Source organism: Mus caroli, unplaced genomic scaffold (assembly GCF_978045245.1).
Source record: "Mus caroli unplaced genomic scaffold, Mus_caroli_1 scaffold_13, whole genome shotgun sequence".
Lineage (NCBI taxonomy): Eukaryota > Metazoa > Chordata > Mammalia > Rodentia > Muridae > Mus > Mus caroli.
In genome coordinates this window covers 52,475,001-52,489,675 of record NW_028227268.1, presented here as the reverse complement: position 1 = coordinate 52,489,675, position 14,675 = coordinate 52,475,001, and the positions used below count along the sequence as shown (strand labels likewise).

The 14,675-nt window shown below is 46.2% G+C and overlaps 1 long non-coding RNA gene across 1 annotated transcript; it reads left to right on the top strand.

The window, feature by feature from the left end:
* The first annotated feature begins 5,301 nt into the window (after positions 1 to 5,301).
* On the top strand, positions 5,302 to 10,709 carry LOC147001476 (uncharacterized). Its single transcript, XR_015045039.1, has 2 exons — positions 5,302 to 5,733; positions 9,967 to 10,709. It is a non-coding gene; the product is annotated as an uncharacterized LOC147001476 (long non-coding RNA).
* Positions 10,710 to 14,675: the final 3,966 nt, after the last annotated feature.

Below are 14,675 nucleotides of genomic sequence, written 5' to 3'. Positions count from 1 at the left end.
TCAAGGTAACCTCCCCTTGAAGGTAACTCCCTATGAAATTAAGGATGGGGGGCTGGGGATATGGCTCAGTGGTTAAGAGCACTGACTGTTCTTCCAAAGGTCCTGAGTTCAAGTCCCAGCAACCACATGCTGGCTCACAACCATCTGTAATGAGATCTGACAGCCTCTTCTGGAGTGTCTGAAGATAGCTACAGTGTACTTACATATAATAAATAAATAATAAATAAATAAATAAATAAATTTTAAAAAGAAATTAAAGATGGCATCAAACTCCTGACTCTCCTATCTCTCGCACCCAAGCACTGGGATCCCAGGCCTGTGCCACCACACCCAGTTCCCTCTGTGCTAGGGATGGAACCCAGGGCCTTATGCATGCTAGGTAGGCATTTGACCAAGTGAGCTAAATCCTGGTCCTTATTTTTGACTTTTTCTTTCATTTCAATTGTGTGTGTGTGTGTGTGTGTGTGTGTGTGTGTGTGTGTGTGTGTGTGTTACAGAGACAGAGACAGAGGCATGGAGAAAGGAGATTTTATTTTGGAGGTACTTTGAGACAAGGTCTCTCTATGTAGGCCAGGCTGACCTCAAGCTTGCAGCAGATGATGAACCGGCCTGACTCCATCTTAAGATTGAAAGGCATTTTATTACAAGGTCAAACTAAGCTCACTCCTGTCTTCTATGAGACTTGGGTTTGACCATGCCGTGACCTATTTTCTGAAATTTGACATGTTCCACACCCTATACCCTAATCTCCACCCTGATGAGATGTTCTGCCAAATAATTTTGAAATGGTCTGGCAAGTTCCTACATAACCAAAAACTCTTGAAAAATCTCCTATCCTTGCAGTTTGTGGGGCTAATATGAGCTTGCTTAACTCAACTAAAAGAATTTGGGTAATGATCTTTGTTCTCGTTTGCTGGGATTAACACAGTCTCCATGCTTCTGCTTGTTGGGTACTGGTATTAAAAAATTCATCACCACCACCGCCACACCCAGCTCTCTGCCTGCTCCAACACCTCAGACAGCATCTCACTATGAATCCTGCTTTAGACTCTCTCACCATCATGCTCTTTCCTCAGCTTTCTAAGTTCTGGGCCTATGGGCTTGTACTGCCACACCCGGCTCTCATGGGTACATTTCCATGTCTGTAAATAACGTGCTTCCGTTATATTCACAACGATCACCTTCTCTTGACTTTTGCTTTCCCTACACACTGGTCCCCCTTTCTCTTCCCAATTATTGCAATGACTTTTACAACTTGAAAAAAAAATCCTAAATTCTACACATTTAAGCCCAAATGACCCTGTGTTCAGGATCTGCCTGGTTTCATGATGATCTCCAGCTCTGACTCCTGCACGTGACATGCTTTTGTTCTTCATCAGGGCTGAATATACTTCCTTGATGAGCCTAGATGCTGTGACTTAGCTACTGTGAACAGTGCCACGGTGCACACAGGTTCCCGGCAGCTCTTCCACCACCTGCCGCTTTCAGCAGTGTGTGCTCAGGTACTCAGGAGTAGCATAGCTGAGTCACGTAATAGTTGTGTTGTTACTTTCTGAAACACCGTTGTGTGGATCTCAGGAACGGCTGGACTAAGTTACACTCCTTCTTGGCAGTGTCTAAGGGGACACTTGCATCCTTCCTTCCTCCTCTTCCTCGCCGGCATGCTGGCAAGGGTTGTTTTCTTGATAATAACTATATGGACTGGGATGAAGTACATTTTCACTGTTGTAAGGTTCTGGTGGTGGGGTGTGTGTGTGTGTGTGTGTGTGTGTGTGTGTGTTGAAAGAGAGAGAGAGAGCGAGAGAGAGAGAGAGAGAGAGAGAGAGAGAGAGAGAGAGAGAGAGAGAGAGACTCACACAGTTCAAGCTACCGTTGAGCTTCCCACTCTGAGGATGACCTTGATCCTTCTGCCTCTGTCACCTTACTGATGAAATTACAGGCATTCAGGACACCGCTCCTGTCTTTCAGTTTGTGCTACCCTAATGGCTGAAGAGGTTGAACATCTATTCTGGTATTTATCTGCTGTTGAAAACTGTCTGTTCAGCTTGGGGTTCTTTCTTCTTCTTCTTCTTCTTCTTCTTCTTCTTCTTCTTCTTCTTCTTCTTCTTCTTCTTCTTCTTCTTTTTCTTCTCCTTCTCCTTCTCCTTCTCCTCCTCCGCCTCTTCCTCTTCCTCCTTCCCTTCTCTCATATAGTAAATCCCTACTACAGCCTCCCCTCCCACCACTTCTCCCAGGCCTCCACACCTCCCCTCTCCCCCGTATCCACTCCTCCTTCGAAATTTCCCTTCAGAAAAGAACAGGCCTCCCAGGAATGTCTGCTGAACACAGCATAACAGGTTACATAAGACTGGACATAAACCCTCATACCAAGGCTGGCAAGGAAACCCAGTAGGAGGAAAAGGGTCCTAAAGGCAGGCTAATGAGTCAGAGACATCCCCTCTCCCACTGTTAGGAGTCCCACAAGAACACCAAGCTAACAACCATAGTGTATATGCAGAGAGGACCCAGTGCAGCCCCATAGACGCTGCTTGAATGTCACTTCAGTCTCTGTGAGTCCCTATGAACTTGCTTAGTTGATTCTGTGGGCCATGTTCTCCTGGTGTCCTTGACCCCTCTGACTCGTACAATTCTTCCTTTCCCTCTGCCGTGGGCTTCCCCGAGCTCCAAGGGGAAGGACCTGATGAAGCTCTCCAGTTTGGCCTCTCTCTATGCCTAATGTTTGGCAGGAAAAATATTTATGTGTTTTCCTGCCTTTCTGTCTGTGCAACACATGCATGCAGTACCCATAGAGACCAGAAGAGGGCAGTAGATCCCTTGGAACTGGAAATAACAAGTGTTTGTGGTTCGGGTTCAGAATTAATCAGTGTGCTCTTAACCACTGAGACATCTCTAGCCCTCAACTTGGGGGTCTTATATGTGTATTCCTGACACTAACCTCCTGTCAAATGGGTATCAGGTGAACATCACACTCTGTTGGTTTCCTTTCTGTGCAAAAGCTTTTCCTTCTTTCTTTTTTTGAAACCCCTTATTTCATAGCCCTGTCTGGCCTGGAACTTGCTACATAGACCAGGCTGGCCTCAAAGTCACAGAGATCCACCTGTCCCTGCCTCTTTTTTGTTTGTTTATTTGGTTTGGTTTGGTTTGGTTGTTTTGTTTGGTTTGGTTGTTTTGTTTTGTTTGGTTTGGTTTGGTTTTTTTTGTTGTTGTTTGTTTGATTGATTTTTTTTTTTTTTTTTTTTTTTTTTTTTGAGACAGGGTTTCTCTGTATAGCCCTGGCTGTCCTGGAACTCACTTTGTAGACCAGGCTGGTCTTGAACTCAGAAATCCGCCTGCCTCTACCTCCAGAGTGCTGGGATTAAAGGCGTGCGCAATCATGCCTGGCCTGTCCCTGCCTCTGAACTGCTGGGATTAAAGATGTGTGGCACTACATCAGGCTGTGCAGAGGTATTGTAATTTGATTAAATCACCGTGTGACTTATTTTTGTTTGGTTGCTATGTGAGGTGCATGTTCACATGTGTTTAGAGGTGTATATCCATCCATGGGCTCACGGAGGCCAGAGCAGGTGTCCTCCTCCAGTATTCTGTCTTATTCCTTTGCAGCAAGATTTCTCAGTGACCTTAGGATTAACTGCCTGCCCCGCGACCTCCACCAACAAACACACACAAGTCTGGCAACCCGTGATCCTCCTGTGCCCATAGCTCTAGCGTTCCCGTGATCCTCCTGTGCCCATAGCTCTAGCGTTCCCGTGATCCTCCTGTGCCCATAGCTCTAGCGTTCCCGTGATCCTCCTGTGCCCATAGCTCTAGCGTTCCCGTGATCCTCCTGTGCCCATAGCTCTAGCGTTCCCGTGATCCTCCTGTGCCCATAGCTCTAGCGTTCCCGTGATCCTCCTGTGCCCATAGCTCTAGCGTTCCCGTGATCCTCCTGTGCCCATAGCTCTAGCGTTACGGCATGTGAAAGACCAGGCCCAGCTCGGATGGTGCAATCAGAACTCAGGTCCTCATGGCTGTCCAGCAAGTGCGCTTCACCCCTTCACCATCACCAGCAGACTGAGTGTTTTTGCCTGCATGTATGTCTATGCACCACATGCATACCCACAGAGGTCAGAAGTGGAATTACAGATGGTACCATTTATCAGCTCCCATTATCTACTAGCCTTTCAGAGTCACCTTCAGAAAGCCCTTGCCTATACTTAATAGCATCTTGAAGTGTTTCCCCTATGGTTTTCTCTGATGTTTTGAATTGATTTGTGTTCAGAATGAGAGCGAGGGCTCCAGCTTCAATTGTCTCCATGTAGATACCCAGTTTACCCAGCACTATCTGCTAAAGAGACTTTTCCTCCAACGTATCGTGTGAATATTCTTTTTTATTTTAATTATTTGATTTTTTATTTTTAACTTGTGTATATGTGTGTGTGTGTGTCTGTCTGTCTGTCTGTCTGTCTATGGGTATGTACACATGAATAGAGGGTAGATCCCCCTGAGGCTGGCATTGTAGGTGGCTGTAAGCCATCCATAGGTACTGAGAATGGGACTGGGGTCTTCTGCAAAAGCAGTATGTATTCCTGCCCACGGAGCTGTCTCTCCACCAACCATGTGAATTTTCTGTAACTCATATTACTATCAGAAACATACTTACATCTGGCGGTGAGTGCCCGTGGTCCCTGCAACTTGGAAGGCTGAGGTGGGAGGGGCACGTTTGCCCAGCAACTGAAGGCCAACCAGGAGAAAAGAATGAGACTCTGTCTCGGGAAATAGAGAAAAGAAAAAATGAAAGGGAGGGGGAGAGAAGGATGAGGGAAGGAGGGGCCAGCCTACCTTCTAATTGACTGACAATCTCTAGTGTTTAAATACAAATTCACAAGGAACAGAACTTAAGAAATGTAGTGTGTATGTATGTACATATGCAGGCATGTATTCATGAAGGGAGTTTATTAGAATGACTTACAGACTGTGGTCCAACTAGTCCAACAATGGCTGTCTATCAGTGGAAGGTCCAAGAATCTAGCAGTTGTTCAGTCCAGGATGGATGTTGCAGCTGGTCTTCAGTATTTGCCAAAATCCCAAAGAAGCAGGCTCTAATGCTAGCGAAGGAATAGACTTGCTAGCAAAGTGAGAATTAGCAGGCAAAGAGCAAAGGCAGTCTCCTTCCACGTCCGTTAGGTAGGTTTCCAGCAGGAAGTGGGGCCCAGATTAAAGTTGGTTCTTCCCACAACAAAAGATCTAGATTAAAGTTGTATTTTCCCACCTCAAAAGGTCCAGACTGAAAGTGAGTCTGAAAGAGTTAATGAAAGAGTTAATTACTGGACACCTGAACTCTCCATGAACTCTTCAGCTCAGAGTTCTCTTACCCCTCCCATCCAGAGATAGTTCCCGGAGCACTCCTGAACTTTTTACCCCAAGGTACCCCCTCCCAATTGGAAACTGCTCCAAGAACATTTTTTAGATAAAGGGGTCTCCTGGAAAAAAACCTAGTCCTACCCCTCCCAACTGAAGACTATGCCAAGAACATTTTTGAGATAGGGGCCTCCTGGTACTGTCCCAGAATGTTCCAATAGATCGAGTACATTGCCAAAATATAGGACACGACCCCTTGGTTATGTAAAGCCCCTTGGCAGAACACCTTGGTGACGTAAAACTTGTACTTTTTACCTGGCTATTTCCTATAAAAGCTTGTGAAAAGTTTGGGCTAATTGCCGAATCTCCTCTGCGAGTTTCGACCCCAGATATCTGGTATATGTGCTTTTTATGTTCTTTCTTGTCATTGCTATATTAAATCTTACTCCCTATACATCTTAAGTTCGGTCTCAGTGTCTTCTTGGGTGCGCGGCTGTCCCGAGGCTTGAGTAAGTGCCTCCCTTTGGGAGTTTTTGAGTCTTTCATTTGGTGCGTTGGCCGGGAATCAGCGCGTTTACCCAGAAGTCCTGGACCCGCTCAGAAGTAAGATTTACTGTTCTGCTTTGGTCTGGTGTCTGTGTTCTGTTAATTTCTGAAAGGCCAGGAAGGCCATTCTGTATGAGCGATCGCTGTTTCGGTTTTGCAGATGCTCAGTGTGCAATGTGCACAGTGAGACCGCGCTCCGGGTAGGAGCGTAGGGTGTGGACAAAAGACAGACGTGTCCAGGAGGTGTCCACCGTCTGTGCGCCCTGGGAGACGTCCCAGGAGGACAAGGGGAGGACTAAGGACGCTTAGTGGACCCCTCTGGAGACCGGGTGGGTTCGAGTCCCACCTCGTGCTCCAGGTTGCGAGATCGTGGGTTCGAGTCCCACCTCGTGCTTTGGTTTTTTCTTTTGTCTAAGTCTCGTGTCTGCTCTCGTGTCTGCTATTATTCTAGAAATGGGACAATCTGCTGGGTGTGTAGGTGTGGAACTGCTGCATTTGTGTATTCTGAGATTGTGGGTTTATTCTGGCAGCTGCCACTGTGGACCGTGAGGACCCCAGTGGCTGTGAGAGGACGACTGTCTATGGCCTCGCGGTCCGCACCCCAAAAGAGATGTTCCAAGGGAGACCCTGGAAGGAGTGCCCAGGGTACAGAACAGTCAAAAAGACCTGGCTGTTGCCTGGCAGAGTGAAGGAGAGAGAGAGTGTACTCTCTGCCAGAGCGGGAGTGGATGTGGAATCCCACCCCTATCAGGAAAAAGAGTCAATGTGGAATCCGACCCCGTCAGAAAGTGGCGTTTGGCTGGTTGTGTTTTGGTCACATGACAAGACTGTGTGTGTGTGTGTGTGTGTGTGTGTGTGTGTGTGTGTTAACCCTTTGTCGACTGTAGACTTGGACTGACGTCAGGACAGAATTTGTCAGCAATGGTTTTAAAAAGGAAAAAAAGAGAAAAAAGAACCATCAGGCCGGTCTTGCCCACCGCGCTCTCGGCGAGGCAGTGCCAGCGGCTCGCAGCGGGCGGGCAGCGCCGGCCAGCCTGGCTGCGGGGCCATCGTGGGGCAAGACCGGCTGCCACCGGCCGACAGGGGCAGCGCACGGTCCGCACTCGGCTGGGGAGCCCCAGGCTGTTCAAAAGAGAACCTAGATGCAGAGCCGGCTTTGGCGGCGCAGTTATGCTGGTGGTGAGTGCGGCCACCTGCCGGTCCCGGAGTGGCCGTGAAGCCTGCCACAGCTGGGGAGGGGCCGACTACAGCCGCCGTCCCTCCTTTGGCCCCCCCAGAGTCTGCCCGCACTCCCTTGTGCCGGCCCGGCTGCGTGCTCCCTCCCCAAAGACAGTGCAGAGAGCACAGGGCGTCTATCAGGTAGTTAAATAGTTAAATTGCAGCCTCTGCCTGCCAGCGTTTGTTTGCCACTCCCAGAAGTTTACGCCGCATCCCGGTGCGCAGCGGAGACTCGGGCGCTGGGCTCTCCGCATCAAAGGGTTTGTTTTCAGCCTTTGCCTGCCTCTTGGGTGGGAGAAAGGCTCATTCTCCTGCCCCCTGTATCCTGTCTCTTGTTAACAGAGAAAAAATTGTGTTTATTTTGAAATATCAGTGTGCAGCCAGATGTAAAAGCTGCACTCCCTTCTCTGCCCCATGTGTTTTCTCTTCTCAGGCACTGCCCTGAGCTGTGTGAGTTTGTTCTAAGCTCCGGTGAGGGAGACATACAAGGTAAGGAGCACCTACGGGTCTAGTTGCCAGGCTCTGATGAGGTCTCGTCTCTGTGGGACTAGTGCCCCGACAATCTGACCTAACAGTAAAAAGAGGTGAACTATGAAAAAAGTTAAGTGACAGAATATAGATGTAATAATTAGATCCATTGCAGTTAAGAAACAGGAGCAAAGAGAGATAAATGACAAAGATTAGAACTTAGCACAGTGATACTTGCTAATAATACTAGCACTTAGAGATGATCTGTAAGAAATAAGGAGTCAGAAAATTTTTAAAAGAAGATAAGAGAAATAAAATGCTGGTCACAAGAGTTAGGGAAGCAAGAAAACTTAGTACCTGGCAACAAAAAAAAGAAAGCTTTTGGCTAAAGATCAGAGTGTTTGCTGTTGAAAAAGAAGAACACTGGGTGAGAGACTGTCCTAACAAAAAGAAGAAGAGCCCCCCCCTCAAGACAAAACCCTTCACCTGTTCGTAGCTAAAAATAAAGAGATAGAAGAAGGGGTGCTAACACAGAAGCTGAGTCCTTAAAAGAGACCGGTGGTCTACCTGTTGATGCAACTAAAAGGAGACTGTGTTTTCATATTCCTCCACTAACCAATGCAAAGCAAGTTTAAAAGGTTCCTGGACACTGCAGGCTTTTGCAGACTGTGGATTCCAGGTTTTGCTGAATTAAAAAGATGAACAGCCCTTCGTATAAGAAATAAAGAACAACCTTGGATGGCCTTAGATGCTATTGAGACTGCCCTAATGTTGTCCCCAACTTTGGGACTCCTAAATGTGACTGAGAACAAAAGTATTGCTAAAGAGGTTCTTACTCAGAAATTGGGACCCTAAAAGACCAGTGGCACTTGAAAAATTAGACCTGGTGACTGAGGGATGGCCTGCTTGTCTGCATATAGTGGCTTCTGGTCAGAGACACATGATTCAATTGTTTCCCTGGCTGATGGACACATTATTAGAGCTTTTTTGACAGAACAAGTGACTTTTGCTTCCCCTGCTAACCTGCTGAGTCTTCACCTACTCATCGAAGGAACTTTGGCTCAGAAGGCTGAACTCCTGGCGCTAACCCAAGCCCTGCGGTTGGCTGAAGGCAGAGACATCAAAGACAAAGAAAAAATTCTGGCCCTCCTAGAAGCTCCTGAATGAACTGGGTGAGTTGGGATATCGGGTATCGGCTAAGAAAGCTCAGCTATGTCGTACCGAGGTGCCGACGACGGAAAGCGGTGGCTCACCGAAGCCAAAGAAAAGGCTGTGATGCTGATCCCAACCCCCACCACCCCGCGCCACGTGAGTTTCTGGGAATGGTGGGCTTTTGCAGATTCTGGACTAAAGAAAAAGTCCCATTCACCTGGACTGAGGAACACCAAAAAGCCTTTGACAGCATAAAGGCAGCCTTGCTTGCAGCCCCCGCTCTGGCTTTGCCAGATCTGACTAAGCCTTTTACCCTACACGGATGGCAGTAGCCTCATGGTTAAAGGTAAGCGGAAGGCGGGGACAGCAGTGCAGCAGTGGACAAAAAGCAGGAGATCTAGGCCAGCAGCCTCCCTAAAGAGACTTCAGCCCAAAAAGCTGAACTTGTGGTTTTGATACAAGCTTTATAAATGACACTGACAGCGGGTATGCTTTTGCCACTGTATGGAACAATATGCAGACAAAGAAAGCTGTTGACATCTGCAGAAAAAGACGTTCTCAATATGGATAAATGATACTGCTCACATAGTCATCAAGAAGACTATTAAAGAAATTTTTTTTCCAAGGTTCAGAGTGCCAAAAGCAATAGTTGCCCAGGTAAGTCAGGGTGTGGCCAAGCATTTAGAGGTCAAATAAAAATTACATTGTGTGTATAGACCTCAGAGCTCAGGATAGATAAAAATTAGTTTAAAACTCTAAGACGGACCTTGACAAAATTAATCGTGGAGACTGGCATGGACTTGGTGTTCCTTCCCTATGTCCTATCTCTTGATTCAGTTTTACTCTGTTTAAGATCCTTTATGAAACTCCTATGCCCATCATAGTCTCAAATGATGTGTTTAAACCTATGTTGTTAATAATGCTCTGTATGCTAAGTTAAAAGGGCTTGCAGGTGGTACAGAAAAAAGTCTGGTCACAACTGGTTACAGTGAACGAGCTGGATATCCCAAGGACATCTCACCAGTTCCAGCCAGAGATCTGATCTACGTGCACCTGCGTCATGCCCAGACCCTAACTAAATTAGTTATTGAGACTGGCGGTAAAGACTGGGTGACCCTCCTTCCCTTTGTGCTTCTCAGAGTCCGAAACACACCTGGACGTTTTACTTCTTTGACTGAGTCTAGCAGGATATTGGATCCCTGTGTTGACTCTTTCTCACCCTCTGCTCTGTTTACCCATTTAAAGGCCTTGGAGGTTGTCAGAACACAGATCTGGGACCAGATCAAAGAAGCTCATGCACCTGGGACTACAGCAGTTCGGTCCTTGTCAGATGACATCGCACCAGCACTCTTGAGCCTCGGTGGAAAGGACCATATCTGATACTGTTAACAACTCCACGCCTCCCACGTCAAGAAGGCTCCTAGCCAGGGTAGAGGCAACCATGAAGACAACTGGACGGTGGCAACTACTGACAATCCTCTTAAACTTCGTTTGTGTCGTGGGGGCCACCCTAAGCCTAGGGAACGACAACCCTCTTGCCCCAATTCAACAGTCATGGGAAGTGCTTAATGGGGAGGGAAACATTGTATGGGCAATCACTGCAGCACATCCCCCTTGGACTTGGTGGCCTGATCTCACACCTGACATTTGTAAGTTAGTAGCAGGATCTCCCAATTGGGACCTCCCTGACCATACTGATCTTAGTAACCCACCCCCTGAACAGCGGTGTGTTTCAGGTGGAATAGGGAACATGTATGGGTGTTCAGGGCAGTTCTACCGAGCTAATCTTAGAGCTGCACAGTTTTATGTTTGCCCTGGTCAGGGTCAAAACAAAGAGCTTCAACAAAAATGTGGGGGGGCATCAGATTATTTCTGTGGCAAATGGATATGTGAAACGACAGGGGAGGCCTACTGGAAGCCTTCCTCTGACTGGGATCTAATCACGGTAAAACGAGGTAGTGGTTATGATAAGCCATATCAAGGAGAAAGAGATCCCCATAAATATCCAAACTATGGCGACCTCCATCCAGATGAGGCCGCCATAGGAGCTTATGGGTGTGCTACTGAAAACAGCCCCCCAGGACCATGCAAAGGTAAATACTGCAACCCCCTACTTATAAAATTCACTGAAAAAGGAAAACAAAATCGTTTAAGTTGGCTTAAAGGAAATAAGTGGGGTTGGCGTGTATCCAGTCCACCGAGAGACCCTGGGTTCATTTTTACAATCAGGCTAACAGTGAGACCTTCCCTATCGACCTTAGTTTCCCCACCGCCCCTAGATACAAAAAGCCGTCTGGTCAGTCTAGTTCAAGGAGCTTTTTTTGTGTTGAATAGAACAAATCCTAATATGACTCAATCATGTTGGTTATGCTATGCCTCTAGGCCCCCTTATTATGAAGGAATTGCTCAGATCAGGACTTATAACACTACTTCAGATCATTCTCAATGCCTTTGGGGAAAACAGAAAGCTGACTCTGGAAGCAGTTTCAGGAAGTGGGCTCTGTTTAGGCCAGGCGCCTCAGGATAAACGGCACCTTTGTAATCAGACCCAGAACATCCAGCCTAGCAAAAGTGGTGAGTATCTGGTGCCTCCCATAGACACAGTATGGGCTTGCAATACCGGTCTCACTCCTTGTGTATCTCTATCTGTTTTTAATAGTTCCAAAGACTTCTGCATTTTAGTTCAGCTTATTCCTAGACTCCTATATCATGATGATAGCTCCTTTTTAAATAAGTTTGATCATCGGGTCCGTTGGAAAAGAGAGCCCATTACCTTAACCCTGACAGTACTTTTGGGATTGGGAGTAGCAGCGGGAGTAGGTACGGGGACCGCTGCCTTAATTCAGACCCCCCAATACTATGAAGAATTACGTACAGCTATGGACATTGATATTAGAACTATAGAACAGTCTATAACTAAATTAGAAGAATCTTTAACTTCCCTGTCTGAAGTAGTGCTGCAAAATAGGAGGGGATTAGACTTATTATTCCTTAAAGAAGGAGGACTTTGTGCTGCCTTAAAAGAAGAATGTTGTTTTTATGTTGATCATTCAGGAGTAATCAAAGACTCTATGGCCAGACTTAGAGAACGCCTAGATATGCGTAAAAGAGAGAGAGAAAGCCAACAAGGATGGTTCGAAAGCTGGTTTAATAAGTCCCCTTGGCTTACCACTCTCCTCTCCTCCATAGCAGGACCCTTAATTATACTTATGCTTTTGCTTATTTTTGGCCCCTGCATTCTTAATAAGTTAGTGGCTTTTATCAGAGAAAGAATAAATGCAGTGCAGGTTATGATATTAAGGCAACAATATCGGGTCCTTCAGGAAGCCGGTACCCAGCTCTAAGATTAGAGCTTGTCCCTAAAAGAAGGGGGGAATGAAAGAGTTAATGAAAGAGTTAATTACTGGACACCTGAACTCTCCATGAACTCTTCAGCTCAGAGTTCTCTTACCGCTCCCATCCAGAGATAGTTCCCGGAGCACTCCTGAACTTTTTACCCCAAGGTACCCCCTCCCAATTGGAAACTGCTCCAAGAACATTTTTTAGATAAAGGGGTCTCCTGGAAAAAAACCTAGTCCTACCCCTCCCAACTGAAGACTATGCCAAGAACATTTTTGAGATAGGGGCCTCCTGGTACTGTCCCAGAATGTTCCAATAGAACGAGTACATTGCCAAAATATAGGACACGACCCCTTGGTTATGTAAAGCCCCTTGGCAGAACACCTTGGTGACGTAAAACTTGTACTTTTTACCTGGCTATTTCCTATAAAAGCTTGTGAAAAGTTTGGGCTAATTGCCGAATCTCCTCTGCGAGTTTCGACCCCAGATATCTGGTATATGTGCTTTTTATGTTCTTTCTTGTCATTGCTATATTAAATCTTACTCCCTATACATCTTAAGTTCGGTCTCAGTGTCTTCTTGGGTGCGCGGCTGTCCCGAGGCTTGAGTAAGTGCCTCCCTTTGGGAGTTTTTGAGTCTTTCAAGTCCTCTGGCCTTTAATCCCAGTACATAGGAGGTAGAGGCAGAAGCAGATGGATCTCTGAGCTTGAGGCTAGCCTTGGTCTACAGAGTGAGTTCTAGGAACAGCCAGGACTACACAGAGAAACTGTGTATTAAGAAACAAAAAGTAAAACAAAGCAAAAAAAAGTAACAAAAAAGTCTTCCCACTTCAAATGATTTAAGAAAAGATCCCTCACAGGTGTGCCCAACTGCTTGGATGTTAGTTCATTCCAGATGTGGTCAAGTTGACAACCGAGCATAGCATCACAGTGATGCCCCACCTTTAATCCCAGCACTCTGGAGGCAGACAGAGTTCAAAGGAGGGGCCAGCCTACCTTTGAACTCTGTGAGTTCAAAGCTGTACAGCAAGACCCTGTCTAAAACAAACACCCTGAAAGGATTCATTCCCTCCCCCCCCCCCCCTCCTCCTCCTCCTCCTCCTCCTCCTCCTCCTCCTCCTCCTCCTCCTCTTCTTCTTCTTCTTCTTCTTCTTCTTCTTCTTCTTCTTCTTCTTCTTCTTCTTCATCTTCATTGTTTGGTTTCCATCTCCTAAGACAGGTGGATCTCTAAGTTCTAGGCAAGCCTGGTCTACAAAGTGAGTTCCAGGACAGCCAGGGCTACACAGAGAAACCCTATCTCAAAAACAAAAACAACAAAAACAAAAACAACACCCGCCCAAAAAAGCTAACAAATCAAAACAAAAGGAGTAAGCTAAATGCAGTTAGTACTGAAAGAGTACCCACAACATAGAGCACTACTGTGGAAACGACTGGCAATGGCATGCTGTTAATTTATCTATTTATTCATTTGACACTAAGGTTAAATAAATGGCACAAAATACGTGTTGTAGGGTCTAGAGAGATTGCACAGTGATTAAGACCACTGGTTGCTGGGCAGTGGGGACTCATGCCTTTAACCCCAGCACTTGAGAGGCAGAGTCAGGTGGATTTCTGAGTTCCAGGCCAGCCTGGTCTATAAAGTGAGCTCCAGGACAGCCAGGGCTACACAGAGAAACCTTGTCTCCAACAAACAGAAAAAAAAAAATTGTTGAAGAAACAAATGAATGAGTGTTGGATGAAAGACAAAGCCTGTTTTAAACATTGATAGGAATTGGTGACATGTCCTTTAGGAAGATTGTATCCGTTCTTACCCCCTCCGAGGGCTGGGGGATGCTAGTCAATAGAAAAGCAAGTTACTAGAATGTGTGGGGTTCTAGATTGATCCTTAGTGCCAAATAAATAAATAAATAAATAGTATACCATTGCCAATCATATACACAGTAGTGCTGTATACTATGTATACTCTCTAAGTATTGTTGTATTTAACGTATCCCTTTTGTTTTGTTGGTTGATTTGATTTGGGTTTTGGTTTTGATTTTTTTCTTTTTTTTTTTTTTGAGACAGGGTTTCTTTGTGTAGCCCTGGCTGTCCTGGAACTCATTTTGTAGGCCTTGAACTCAGAGATTCACCTGCCTCTACCTCCCAAGTGCTAGGATCAAAGGCCTGCGCCACCACTGCCCGGCTTGTGTTTAACTTCATCTGCATGAGAACAACGATCACTTTTCAACTCCTGCCTCCACAATTACTGAAATGGGATAAGTTATCGTGTGTATGGTGGACAGCATTCATATTTCTTTCATCTCAGGGACCACTAGGTGGTCCCATTGTCTAAGTTACTTTTCTATTGCTGTGATAAAAAAAAAAAAAACACCTTCAGCAACCTATAGAAGGGAACATTTAGCTGGACTTATGGTTTCAGGAGGTGAGAGAGTCCATCACAGAGGAGCAAGAACAGCTGAGAGCTCACCTCTGGAACCCACATGCAGGAGCCAGAGAGAAAACTTTTAAAGCCCTCATATCCCACCCCAGTGACACAAATTCTCCCAAAAGGCCCCACATCCTAATCCTTCTCAAACAGTTCTGACTGCTGGGGATGTGAGCCTATGGCGTGTGGGG